Source organism: Podarcis cretensis, assembly GCF_951804945.1.
Source record: "Podarcis cretensis genome assembly, chromosome: 5".
Classification (NCBI taxonomy): Eukaryota; Metazoa; Chordata; class Lepidosauria; order Squamata; family Lacertidae; genus Podarcis; species Podarcis cretensis.
In genome coordinates this window covers 64,080,403-64,093,781 of record NC_137174.1, presented here as the reverse complement: position 1 = coordinate 64,093,781, position 13,379 = coordinate 64,080,403, and positions in this window count along the sequence as shown.

Here is a 13,379-nt window from a genome sequence, read left to right as displayed (position 1 = left end):
TCGAGGCGCTTCGCAAGACGAATTTCCCTATGGGCTTGCTTCGCAAGACAAAAACATCTTGCGAGTCTTGCGAGTTTTTTCCCTTCCCCCCCCCCTTTTTCTAAGCCGCTAAGCCGCTAATAGCGCTAAGCTGCTAAGCCGCTAATAGGGATGCTTCGCAAGACGAAAAAACCGCTAGACGAAGAGACTCGCAGAACGGATTATTTTCGTCTTGCGAGGCACCACTGTATTACACTATATGTATTTCTAAGGTGGCTTTATGACACTGCCACATATTATCAGGATTAAGAACAAGGCATCATTTTCAACTTTAGCCACATGGTGGTGCTTTTTAACTATTTTGATGTGCAACAGAAAATGTAATATAACATGTCCAATGTGCCCATGTGGCTGTGTAGTTCATATATGCAGGAGGAAACTGTAACAAGTATTTGGCCATTTCCAATATCATTCTAGCAGAACTTTCGCACCAGGGATGTGTGTGAGCTTATAGCTATTTCAGTGAACAGAAAGACCCACAGTTAATAAGAGGAGCATGTTAATAAGATACATATGGCTTGAAGAGAAGCTGTGGATGAGGCAATGGAGGAGGTGCTACACAGTAAGCAATAGAAAATAATCTGGAAGGAAGGACCACATTGTTCAGTGGTATAGTATATGCTTTCTGTGAAGAAGGTCTCAGGTTCAGTCCCTAGCATCTGCTGCCCATCAGTGTGAACAACAATGAACCAGATGGACAAATGGTCTGGCTCAGTATACGGCAGCATCCTATGTTCCTAATGTAAAAATCTGTACCCAAATACAGCACACGGATACCTTATTTATGTGTATTGCCTCATGGGTCCATTTCCCCTTCACTATCTCCCAAACTTCCCTTTCCATATATACACACCCATTTACATTTACTTACAAACAGTGCTTTTTGTAGTGGTACTCAGTGGTGCAGAATACTGTCACCTCAAATTATTATTATTATTATTATTATTATTACTATTGGTATTGTTATTGTTATTTTGCTGTCCATGGCAGCCATTTTGTGCTGGCATCCATGGCACTTAATCAAGTATGAGTGCTGGCACCTCATTTTTTACAAAAAGGAGGGGGAGCAATACTCACAGCAACAGTATTCAAGCATGCCATTGTCATACACAGTCAGAATCGGTCTAACAATGGGCTAAAAGTTAACAGTGCTGCTGATCTTTTTCCCAGCAACAGAACAGAGCCTCATCAATACCAAGGACTGGTGTGTCAGCAGGATTTTTAAACTTCCAGTTCTGAACAGGTTGAACATTCTTTAAGGGCTCATTCACACTTCTGCTTGTCCCGTGCCTAGATAACACGCGCCTGAGTTGATTTCCCCTTGCCCCACACCTTTCCCAGGGAAAACCTGCTCTTTAGTGCTAAATAGGAGCAAACTAAAGAGAAAACCTGAGCTGCTATGTGCTCCAAATGAGAGCTAAAGAGTGGTTCACTCCAGGGGAAAGCAGTGTGGTACAAGAGGAAGTGTGGATAAGCCCTAATATTTCAAAACAACTCTGTAGCTTAGCCAGTGGCTAGGAAGCATTCACGTCAATCGAGGAGTGGATGTAGGAGAACATGACCGGTCCACCTGCACTGAGCTGCCAGGGGACCACAGCGGGTGTTGCAACAATGACAAACGACAGAAGGAGAGAAGTGGGGGGGGGGGTGCGTGCCAAATTTTGGCATCGCAAAGGGCGCCACTGAAATTTAAAAGCCCAAAGTCTGCATCCTGCCTTTACCTGAGTTACTTCATTTCTTGGATGTACAGTGGTACCTCGGGTACCAGACACTTCAGGTTACAGATGCTTCAGGTTACAGACTCCGCTAACCCAGAAATAGTACCTCGGGTTAAAAACTTTGCTTCAGGATAAGAACAGAAATCTTGCTCCAGCGGCGCAGCAGCAGCAGGAGACCCCATTAGCTAAAGTGGTGCTTCAGGTTAAGAACAGTTTCAGGTTAAGAACGGACCTCCGGAATGAATTAAGTTCTTAACCTGAGGTACCACTGTATCTGGTTTCAGAGTAAGGCTGTGTACACACCCCTGTTTGCTCTGCATTCAATGCTCTTCCACCACTGGTTTGGAAAGCAGTGCACATACAATGTCAGGCACAAGCCATATCCCCCCTGTATCTATATTGTCATTTCTTATGGGATATTGCATTTTGATATGGTTTTTTCCTGAAATCAGCTTCAGTCAGAATTGAGAAAAAGAATGACCTAGCTGTATTTTAAACGTGCCCACAAGCTTGAATTGGCAAAGCCACTCTTTTTCTACAAATCTGTTTATGTTCTGTTCTTTGCTTCGATGCATCACTTATCTCTCTTCAGATAGGTTTAGTACCTTACAAGATTACCCCAGGCTGACCTGGGATTCACAAATAAATGTAGAGGTCATAATCATCATTGTAATGTATGCATTATCAGCTAAATATCTGCCATGTTGCCCCTTTCAGAGAAACAGCTAGATCTTGGAGAACTGACTCAAAGATGTGGCCAGGTTGGAGGAGATAGTTTCTACTCTGTGCAGCCTCCCAGGCCTAATCAAGAATAAAGTTTAATTAGCCATTAGCTCAGCTTCTACTGTGTTCCTAGATAAACAGCAGAAGACAATAAAGTCCACATTTAAGCATAATGTGCCCATTTTCCAGGCCACAAATGGGAAAATCTGATACAACAAATAGCATGTACCTCCCAAATGTTAGTGATGCTGCCTTTACATCCAGAAGCCACTCTTTGGTGTATAGATTTCCCAAGGAATGTAGTACTGCATTAATTAAGCATTACTAAGGGTTGCAATATCCATCCCTTCAGCTCAAAACAAATAAGCGTGACACCTCCGAACACTAATTTCCAAGCCAGAAAACAATACATAACAGATGTTAAAGAGATCGTGCTACACTATGGTTGATTAGAGCAAAAAGCCAGATATTATCACTGGCTATCTCTGCTGCCAGCTGATGAACAAGATATGTTTTGACTAAGAATGCAACTCAATAAGCGTCAATCTTTCTGGGTTTCATAGTTAGCTACAATACAGGCATGAATGCAGATAGACTGACACGTTTATTGAAGTGCAGCATCAAAATATGGCTGCATAATTGTATCTACTATATATATATTGGAAAGTGGTTTGTCTGGCTGCTTTTCTGTTTGTTCAGATGCCTCTTGAGATATTGTCACCAAACTAGGCACAAAGATTCCTGAGGTGGGGAAGTGGGTCTATGTTGATGTGTCAATGCCAGGCACCATTTTTAATCAATATGGCAGACCGAAGTGTCACTTTGGCATGACTTTGCACATTTTTTGACATAGATTTGGCTTGAGAGATCATCACCAAACTCAGCATGAGGGTTCCCAAGGGAGGGAGTGGCAGTCTTCAACACCAGGCAACCTATTGAATCAAAATGATGGGCTGAAACATGACTTCACCCGATTTTGGACATAATGGGTACAAACTCACAAATTATAGTCTCAGTATAATTAACAATCTTTATTGGTTTCTAAAAATAAAATCCCAGGCAGCACCAGGCATTCCTTGCTAGGCTCCTATGCTATTTACCTGAGAAGTGCCATGTTCCTCTAAACTTTCGCTTAACTCACTTGAGTCTGTTATGTCACCCAGTCCAACTCATATAAGAACCTAAGAGGAGCCTACTGGATCAGGCCCATCTGGTTCAACATCATGTTTTCACAGTGGCCAACCAGATGCCTGTGGGAAACCTGGACATGAGCATAACAGCACTGTCACGGTCCAGTTCACGAGCGATCGAAGTCCCAGCAGGGGATGTCAGGACTGGGGGCAAGATGGCGGGGTGGTAGCAGGAACGGGGGTCCAGAAGTCAGGAGTCAGGAAGTCAAGAGTCCGAGGGTCAGAGAGCCAGGAGTCAAGAAGCCAAGGGTCAGAGGATCAGAAAGCAAGGGGTCACAAAGTCAAGGGTCCAAGGATCAAGAAGCAGGGCGTCAAGAAGCCAAGTGAAATATACTCAGAATCGCAAAGTGATTTCATTCTCTTTATTCAGCTCATAGTGGTGAGGAGGAATGAATGAATGTCCCCTCAAAGTATCTGCTTTATATACATTATTTACACAATGGGCTGCACATGATTGGCTAATTCCGGAATTCTACTGTAAGCCAATCAGGTTGTGGATTCGCTTCTATCTGGAGAATGATTGGGTGGTTCCTGCCAACCAATCATACTGCTGCATTGTTCTAGGACCAATCAGACTGCTGCATTCTGAATCCTATTGTTCTAGGACCAATCATACTGCTGCGTTTTGGATCCTATTGTTCTAGGACCAATCAGACTGCTGCAGTTTGGATCCTATTCAACTCAGTACATAACACCAAGGTTCAAAGATCAGGAAGCAAGAAACCAAAGGCAGGAAGCGTGTTGCTGTGGCAAAGAGCCGAAGGGAAATGCTGACCTTATATCCCTTCCCAGCTCTTGCCACCAGATGCTGTGAGTTACCAATTGGCCTCACCTGTGGGGCCGCACCTTGCCTCTTCAGAACAAACTTAGGAAGGCCCCCGTCCTGCAAAGTCCTACTGGTCACAGGGCCTGGCTCCTGCATGCACACCTGACAAGCACACTGTCCACCAGAGATTCACAGCAACTAGTATTTGAGGCACAATGCCTCTGACAGTGGAGGGAGAACATAGCCATTATAGCTCCTAGCCGTTCATGAATCTGTCAGTTTCAGTTTCTCTTGTCACCTCATTTTTGCAGTCTTAACCCACTCTGAACATTTTCACATCAGTTTATGATCTTGTTTTTTAAAAGGGGAAATTTGCAGGCCTTTTAGTGCAAAGTTTCTCCTAATGCACACATTCCGGTTTGGAAATGTGTCTGATACTTACACATTTTTGCAAGCCTAATAAAATGCACTATTTTATGGTGTTTTCACTGATACAGTGGTATCTTGGGATGCGAACGGGATCCGTTCTGGAGCCTCGTTCACATCCTGAACAGAACGTAAGACACAACAGCGCGTCTGAGCGTGTGCGGGTCGCGTTTCACTGCTTCCACGCATGCGCATGGCGTTATTTTGACCGTCTGTACATGCACGAGCGGCGAAACCCGGAAGTAACACGCTCTGTTACTTCCAGGTCGCCGCAGAGCGCAACCTGAAGCATATTTATCCTGAAGCATATTTATCCCAAGGTATGACTGTATAAGCATTTTAATGCATACTTTCTTCTAATACGCGGGTTTTGAACAGATCATTTGGTTGGAGAACAGCATCTCAAAATTCAGGCAAGTGCAGATTTTGAAGAATAGCTATGTTTTGGTTGGCAGATTGTTTGGGGAAATGTGAATTAAGTAAATTTGCTTTAAGTTCCAAATCAAACTGAATTCCTACCTCCCACCACCACCCCATGTGTAGTACCCAGATGGTGTCATTCTTGGACCTATCCTCAAGCAAGCCTTTTGAAGCAGGTTCCAAGAGGGAGGGGAACCTTCCCGGAATCCAAAGGATTTCCCTCCACCAATTGCTCATGTATTTTCTGTCTGCTTCCTCCCTTTCTCACATAAAGGCAGCAACTTGCCTGTCTGAGCCTTTCACCCTCCTGCAGCATACATGCTGAGGGCCAAGGCAAAAAACACACACGCAGCAGTGCTGAAGCAATTAAATCTCTTGCCACTGCACTATTCTGTAAAGTGCCCTGTGACCCAGTTTTGTCGCTGATGGCTGCTCTAACCCTACATTCCTTATTTCCCTTCCTACCCTTTGCCTCTGCAAAGGTCCACAAGGAGAAGCCTTTACCCCACAGTGCTTTTCAGCTCCTGACGATTGAAGTCAATTCCTCCGTTACCTCATCAAATGCTGAAGAGCGCTAAGGGCTCAAGCAAGCTACCTGAAATCTCTTCACCATGTGCTTGTCTGCAAGACAAGAGCCCACTCAAGCCTAAAGATGTGTATTGTTTGTCGCTCCTCACTTCCCAGAGTTCCAAGTTCCAGGTGAAGACAGACAACATCAGTTTCTTTGTGACAGGAGAGTGCTAACTACTGACGCTTCTTTTATATCATACTCTTGATTTGCAGATGTAGAAGCAGAGCAGCTGAAAGCAGGGAGGTAGTATAGATGCTGACAGCCAGTGCTGTTTGCATCACTTCCCACCCACCCCTCCTCCAAGGAAACAGGAAACTCTTGCAGGTTCCTAAGGTTGCTTCTCATCAGCCAGCTCTCCAAACTCACAGCTCCCCAAACTCACAGGGGGCCTCTTTTAGGGGTGCTAGCAAACCTTGAGAGGTGGCCATGGCCATGGCTGGCAAACCAAGAGAGAAGGCTTTGCACAAGAGGAAAGAGTGGCTATAAGATCACCACATTGCAACCCAGAATACTATGTTGTACCTTAAGGTTTCCTAATGAACTGCAAAATAGGGCATCCATGGCTCCTTCCACTGGTACTTTCCTCATTCCAGTTGTCTACTCTTGTTCCTTTTTGAGGCGTGGCATGCCTAGATCCCAATTTCTGTAAAAAAAAATTCTTGTTGTTCTGTTTTGTTTTCTACATGGGTACTATTTCTTTTCTTCTTTTTCGTGCCTTATCTTACTCTGTCCACTTGTAATTATGTACTTTTTATCTTTCAATAAATAAAAAATTAAAGGTGAGAGAGGGAGAAGGCAACAGAAACAGGAAAGGGAAGTTCTGGGGTGAAATGTATGTTCCTTATTTCCTACTGCATCAGGGAATCCTAGGAATCTCCAGGTTGTAATCCGGCAGCCCTAGACTATGATCCCTTTCAAATATCCTGTTTATTAAAAAGTCATCCTGACTTGTTTGCTGATATTCTCTACTTACTGAGTATTAATTCAGATTTGTTTACATGGAAGTTAGACAATGGCCACCAAGCAAGTGTTCATTCCACACTTACCTGTGTATTATCCTGTCACTTTCCTTATCTCGAAAAGTTCAATATTTGGGGGAATCTACTTTGCACAACCTGAATTTCCCAGTATATGATTGAATCTCACCTGAAAATAACAACAGTCTGGAAGCACCCAGTAAAAAGATTACTCCTGGTATTATATATCTTCTGGTGTCCGAATCTGGTTTTTCTTATGAGTCGAATTGCCTTGTTGCAAAATTGGGATTTAAGTTCAATGCACACTACCTATGATCCACTGCTTGTATGAAAAGCTAGAATTAATACACTGAACAATTATTCCATGTTCTTCATGTACTCTGCATTTATAACACATCAGAGAAAAGGAAGGGAAGCAAAGAGATTACAGAATTCAAGAGAATAACGGAAAAAGAAATGTGTAAATCCATAGAAGACAATGTCAAAAAAGTGCACACTGAAGGGAGTGAACTTACTTTTAATCGAGTTTAAATGGAGAAACAGGTGCCCTGATAATTCCTTTACACAAAGATTTGTTTGTAATGGCATTAGAAAACAAATTTAGCTTTCCCACAAGAGAAATAGAAAGGAACAAAAGCTTAATCCAAAATGAATTTCCTTCTTTCTGCAAAGATGAGATTCCAAAACAGCCACGAGACAATGAAATCCTATTACCGGCACATGCCACTGGGACTGGGGTAGGCCAGCACTCGGTGTGAAAACGCATTTCATGCAAATTGAAGATGTTAATATGTGGTGTGACTTGTAGCATATTCTCCATTCAATAACACACAAAAACAAAAACAAGAATGCAGGAAACTGCCTTTTGAAATCTTTGGGTCTGATCCACAGCTGGTGTAATCTGGCAGAGCTCCCAAAAATCATAAATGATGAAAGTAAAACACACACACACACACCCCTAATCCATTGTTCCTCTTTCTGACCAGAAGATGAGGGGAGCAGGGGGAGGAATGCTAAATGCAAATGGTAGATGGAAAACTCAAATCTGGGCAGTCATGTTTCTCTGAGCAATGCACTAAGACTGCCACAGGATCAACACAACTTCTGCAAAGTAAGTCCCCTCCCACACACCTTCTAGAGCCCTGTGGACATGGGGAATGTAGTAAACATTGTTTGCTTGGAATTTCAAAAAGCTTTTGACATAGCCCCTCACGAAATACATACATACATCATTTTATTTATATGCCACCTTTCCACAGTTTAAAACGTGCTCAAGGCAGCTTATTACAGTATGAAAAAAACTCCTGTAACTCCAACACTGACTACAACTTTAACCAGGCCTTTGGCTGATTGACATCCAATACCCTTTTAAAATACGTTGTGGAAGGTGGGGATTATTGGATTGTTCCTGTTTTCATTTTGTGCTTTTATACAGTGGTACCTCCAGTTACAGACGCTTCAGGGTACATACGCTTCAGGTTACAGACTCCGCTAACCCAGAAATAGTGCTTCAGGTTAAGAACTTTGCTTCAGGATGAGAACAGAAATCGTGTGGCGGCAGCAGGAGGACCCATTAGCTAAAGTGGTACCTCAGGTTAAGAAAAGTTTCAGGTTAAGAACGGACCTCCAGAACGAATTAAGTATGTAACCAGAGGTACCACTGTATTGTGAATTTATGTTGTGAATCGCCCTGAGACCTGCTGGTATAGAGCAGCATACAAATTCAATAAATAATAATAGTAACGTAGATAGCTTTAAAAAAAAAAAATTAACGAATTCCTGGAGGAGGAGGCCCCTGAAGGCCTAGTCATGGTGGCTATGCTATGCTTTTACAGTTGGAGGCAGTAATGCAGGCTTCCTCAACCTCAGCCCTCCAGATGTTTTGAAACTACAGTTCCCATCATCCCTGACCACTGGTCCTGCTAGCTAGAGATCATGGGAGTTGTAGGCCAAAAACATATGGGGGGCCAAGGTTGAGGAAGCCTGCAGTAATGCTTCTGAATACCAGTTGCTGGAAACCACAAGAGAGGAGAGTGCTCTTGTGCCCAAATCCTGCTTCTGGGTGTCCCAGGAATCTGGCTGGCCACTGTGAGAACAGGATGCTGAACCAGATGAGCCATTGGCCTAACCCAGCAAGTTCTTCTTATGTTCTTAGGGCCAACCCAACAATTAGCTAGAGTGAGACAGCTGCCTCAGTCAGCAGATGGTGGGGGGGAGCAGAGTTGAGGAGCTGGGAGGAAAGAACGGTGTGTTCTGTGCAGCCTGCCATTCATCCACTAATCTTGTTTGTAATGGAGGAGGCTGTCCTATCACCGCTGTTGAAATAAGATTCAAATGCCACCCTGGTCAATTTCTGAATGTGAAATGGAGAGTACCATTTTCCCCTTTGGCAAAATATTTTGAACCGCTCCTAGCAGCAACTTATGAATGCGTTCAACAGAGTGTCCCAAATGGCCGCTGCTAAATCATCACTGTATATTTAGGCAGACCCAGTTTGTAAATATTGTGAGCCCGGCTTCTGCTGGTGTGAACTGGCATTGGTTGATATTCAACGCTAATTAGGCTGTGCTGATTTGCAGTCACTGTGTGAATCCGCCTGACTGTTTAAAAATATTTGTGTGAGCATTTCGTTTTCCCACTTGGCACCTCTCTCTTTTTGAAAAGGCTGGGTTTACCAAGGAAAACCTTGCAGAGAATATAAATGATAGCTGAAATTAAATAATCAAATGGCACCAGCACCTACCCTTGGAAACAGAACAAAATTCGCCAAAATAATGCACTCCATGAAAAATAAAGGAAAAGAGAAATGCTATCAAGTTTGTTCAGCTGGAATATCTCACCAAGAGAGCTCTGCTCCCATAATATTTGGGCCAGAACCATGTCATAAATCTTAGGGCTATTAACCCAGTGTCTCATTCATCTCTGTTCAGCTATAGAAGAGCAATAACCTTGTCACTACAGGAAGGGAGATATAGGCTTTTAATTGGACTGAGATTACAGGAAAGCTCTTATCTTATAGTCCAATTTGTAACTCCAGATACAATTCTTTGCTCAAAGTCAGTGCCAGTCTATAGTGCCCCGTACTTAATAAATACTTCAAAAGTTTGTGTCCCCTGCAGAAAGGACTGCTGCATTAAGTTCTCTTTGTAGAACCTGGTGCTAAGAGATGCCCTGCAGTCGTGCTGCTGAAGTAGCTGCATCACCACATATCCATGATAAGAGGGGTAGGTCCACCAAAACATCCCACATTTCCTGCTGGAACTTTCAGGGTGTACTTTGGTGGTGACATGGATGTAAGGAAAGCCTTTCCATTCAGGTGTCCCCCTCCTTTTCTGATTCTGATTGCATGAGGAGCTACTGAATGTGAACCTGGACTTTCCACGCCAATATTTCGCCTTGACACAACCACTGTGAGTTAAATACACCAAAAGTGGGGCAGGTGAGAAAGACAGTGTTAGGAACAGGGCCATAGCTAGGGGGTGGTGATGTGGGCCCCTGCCAGGGGCACAGGTGATGGGGGGGTGCAAAATCGGCTAAAATATGTTCATAAATATAAATATTGCCTCAAAAGAAATGGTTTTAAATAGAGGGTGAATTGAATGAGTGGAAGGGGGGTTGGAAGAGAGGCAGAAAGAAGAGCTAATTTGTCTGTGGCTAGGTGGTACAATCTGGATGGTTCTGCCAGGGGCGCAAGATCACCTAGCTACGGCTCTGGTTAGGAGCCAGAGTCAGGAATAGGCCAGCAATAAATTAACTTCATTCGTGTCAGAGAAGTTAACTCTCTTTTCACTGAAACCAAAATAGTGCAGGCCTAGTGATTCCAGCATTTCCGTGCGCTGCTCTGGTTTGCCAGAAGCGGCTTAGTCATGCTGGCCACATGACCCGGAAGCTGTACGCCGGCTCCCTTGGCCTATAGAGCAAGATGAGCGTAGAACCCCAGAGTTGTCCGTGACTGGACCTAATGGTCAGGGGTACCTTTACCTTTACCTTAGTGACCCCAGTAACTCTTCCCAGTAGGTCTTGCCCCAATGAGGCAGTTGTGAGGACTGAAAGTCCCTGCCCTCCAGCTGCACTCTAAGGCTCCTCCATCTGTTCCTTCCCCACCAGCCTAAAGCTCCATCTATTCTCTCATTCCTTTGCCCTCCTGCATGTCCTGGGAGACCAAGGGGGAGGAGAACTAGTTGCAGCAGGAGGGGGAAGAGGATCCCTGAATTCTTCAGCAACCTGCCTCATCTCTGTCTCCTGCCCCCCCCTTCTGCCTCTGAATCTGGACTGCTCTCTGCCACAGCCTCTCCCTGCTCACCAAACCCTGTTGCCTCTACAGCTTCTGACACGCCTCTCCTCCCAGTCCACTCCCTCTTCTCCCTCTGACCACGCATCATCATTCCACCACCAATCCCCTGGCTCTGAGCCTTCTTCCCCTGGGGGTTCCCCTGAGGGTTCCCCAACTGGTGCCTCCCACCACTCCTCTGTGTCCAGCAAGTCCATGACAGACAGACAGGCAAATGACTCCTTGGAGCCTCTTCCACCATCTATCACCAGCTACCCTTTGGGAAGGATTGCAGAGGAGAGACAGGCAGGCAAAGATCACCCCAGCATCTTCTTCAGTTGAATGGTTGTCCCCCACCCCCACATACACAGCCAAGAATCTATCACCAACTGCCCTATGGGGAGATTCCCAATGCCAGGAATTTTTTATTGGGCTTATTGTCATGTTATGTGTAAACAGCCTAGCAATAGTTATATGTTCAGGATATCACTCTGTGTCTAGATAGAGCAGGTGTACTTAGATGTTCAGTCTCCACTGCTGGGAATCACAAGTAGGTAGGGTGGTGGTATGTTCAGGAAAGTTCTTAATGTGTGACATTTTGATGTATTTTTTAATTTTTGTTGGAAGCCGCCCAGAATGGCTGGAGAAACCCAGCCAGATGGGCAGGGTATTTCTTAGTGCAGAACGTATTGATCTGATGTGTGCAGATCTTTCTTATTCTGATTAATACAAGAGGATTCTAGAAGCTACTAGAAGCTTCTGTGTGTGAGAGAAGCAGACAGAAAGGTCATGATTGTTTGGGTTACACCTTCTGGAAAGCTGGCTTAAACTGGTTCTCTTATCTGTTCAAATTAAGGTCTTGCTGACTATAAATATAGGCCAGAAGGAGCCTGGGTTTTACTTTCTCTTTCTATCTCTCTTCCTTCTGGTATGGTGTTCTGTACATAGTATGCTTAGTGCTAAGGTTTAGTCTTATTATGAGTTAAGTTTGTAAGTTTTATTGTAAGTGCTACAACTGGATTTTTATAGATTGTGCCAATCCTGAATGTATTGGATTAGTGACCATTACACTCATTTGCCTTCAGCACAAATAAAGCTCTGCTGGATGTACTATTGCCTCTGGTCTCTTTTGGGGGAACTCTGCTACATGTTTAAGGTTTTCCTCCACACGTATGACATGGTATGCTCAGGTCCTGCTTTGAGGCTTCCCATGTGTCTCTACATTCCCGTGTGCTGGTCTACATGGGCCACTGTTCTGACCCAACCAGCTCATTCTATTTTCTTAGATGTCAATATAAGCTCAGCCCAAACATGTGCCAGCCTCTTCAAATACACTAAGGGATAACAAAGGCCTCCAAAAATTACATTTCCGCTGGGATCATCACATTTGTCTTAGTATTGTGTAGGATCAAGGTCACTTGGTTTGTTGATTGATATTTTCAGGGGTGTTTTTTGTATAAGCAATGGGTGCCAATATTTGGAGTGCCATTCTCTGCACCTGTAAAGAACTTTCCCAAGAGGAAAATAATGTGCTTTCACAAACGACGTGAAGAGCAAAACCCCATTTTCTTTCTTTTGTCCTGGAATAAAACTGAAATGACTGTGAAACTCTTACAATGCAGTACTGCAGCAGTAGCAGCTCAGTTGGATAATCTTAGATTCTGGACTTAATGGTCTTACAGTGGGCCTTACTTTATAGAAAGTCAGCCCACTGGTCCATCTATGTCAGTGTTGTCCATACTGACTGGTGGTAGTTATCCAGAGTTTTAGGCAGGGTTCTCTCCCAGCCCTTCTTGGACATGCCAAGGAAATGTGAGCACCTGCATGCAAAGCAGATGCTCTACTACTCAGCTATGACCCCTTCCTCTAAAAAGGTGCCCTCTCGTTCTTTGATTCTACTTCAAAATGTGATAAACCAGCCCTGCATTTGGGGTGTGTGTGGGGGGGAGAAGCTCAGGCTCATTTTGCTGAGTACAGACCTGGACCTCTGCCCCAATGTCTTGCCTTGGTAGCACCACTGTACCGAGTCTAGAGATTACTGAAAACCCAAGTGACAAGCAAGCAACAAGAAAAAGAATGGCAAACCTTAAAGTATTTTATTTTAATGAGAAATAAATCAGTGTTATAAACAAGTGAAACAGGCATACAACCAATAGGTGGGCTTTGTGAAAAGCTAGTTAATTAAATTAAAAATACACACGTCAGGGGGTTTTTTTAAAAAAAGAAAAAATACATGCAAAAGGTCTTAAGGACTATGCAACAAGCCATAAATGCCTAAA